The sequence below is a fragment of the Echinops telfairi genome, unplaced genomic scaffold, assembly GCF_000313985.2.
Source record: "Echinops telfairi isolate 266 unplaced genomic scaffold, ASM31398v2 ScPeMD7_7465;HRSCAF=8503, whole genome shotgun sequence".
In the NCBI taxonomy this organism is placed as follows: Eukaryota; Metazoa; Chordata; class Mammalia; order Afrosoricida; family Tenrecidae; genus Echinops; species Echinops telfairi.
In genome coordinates this window covers 9,610,129-9,611,427 of record NW_022111365.1, presented here as the reverse complement: position 1 = coordinate 9,611,427, position 1,299 = coordinate 9,610,129, and the positions used below count along the sequence as shown (strand labels likewise).

General features: G+C 32.8%; 1 pseudogene; it reads left to right on the top strand.

Moving 5' to 3' along the window:
* The window catches only part of LOC101656964, a 3,985-nt pseudogene that overhangs the window by 953 nt on the left and 1,733 nt on the right, over positions 1 to 1,299 (top strand).

Here is a 1,299-nt window from a genome sequence, read left to right as displayed (position 1 = left end):
TAATCTCGTCTACTTTTTGCTTTGTTAAATTTGCTAGCAGTTTGTTAATTTTGTTAGTCCTTTAAAATATCAAGTTCTTGTCTTAATTTTTCCCCATTGTTTATTTGTATTCTGGTTCATTTATTTCTATTTTACTATTTATGATTTATTTCTCCTGATATTTGAGGATTTATGCTGTTGCTATTATTGTGATTGTTGGAGCTGTTGCTTTCTCCTCTTGTTAGTTTGCTCCTCTTTTTATTTCAAGCATTGATTGCCATAAATTGCTCTCTGATATCTGGTGTGTCCCACAAGGACTTCTTAATTTTGTCCCTTATTTGGTCTATTACTCAGTCACTTTTAAGTAGTGTTGTTCAGTTTCCATATGTTTGTCCTTATGTCCCTGTTCTTTCTATTGTTGATTTCCAGTTGTATACTATTCTGATCTGAGTAAATCGATTGTAGTATCTCAATCATTTTGAATTTCTTAAGGATTGCTCTATGACATCGTATTTGCTCTATTTTAGTGTAAGTAGGAGGACACATACTGATTTGTCTGGTGTAATGCTTTGTATATATATCTAGGAGGTCAAGCTGCATGATTGTGTTGTTTAGCTCTTCTGTTTCTTTATTGAGTTTCTTTCCCGATCTCATTCCTTAGAGTGGTGTACTGGAGTCTGGTGTACTATTATTGTCCAGCTGTTGAGTGCTGTCTTCAACACTGTGAAGATTTGTTTGATGTATTTTGAGGGTTTTTCTTTGGGTGTGTATATGGTGAGTATGGTTATATGTTCCTAGTCTATTGTTCTTTAATCATTATGTAGTATCTGTTCTTGTCTCTCATTTTGTTACTGGTTAGGGAATCTGTTTTAACAGAAATTAATATTGCCATTCTTGCCTTTTTATGGTTGCCATTGGCTTGGTAGATTTTTCTCCATGCTTGGGTTTTAGTTTTCTTTGAGTTTAAAGTGTGTCTCTTGCAGGAAACACATATCTGGTTTTCTAACAGTCTTTGACTCTTTGTTTTGTTTTTTTTTTTGATTGGTGCATTTAGTCCATTGATATTCACTGTTACTATTGATATATGCCGGTTTCTTGATGTGTTCAATTTGGTTCTTTTCCCTTTATTGTTGGATTTCTTAGTGTCTTTCTTCCTTCTTCAGTTCTGTGTTGTTTTGGAGGCTCCTTTATTGTATTTGTTTCAGAATGTTGTTGTCAGGTTTATAAGCTCTTGTTGCTTTTCTGTCCTTAGTTATATGGTTAAATTTTTGTAATAATGCTGGTCTCATTTTTAATAATTTACTTTAATTTTACTTATTT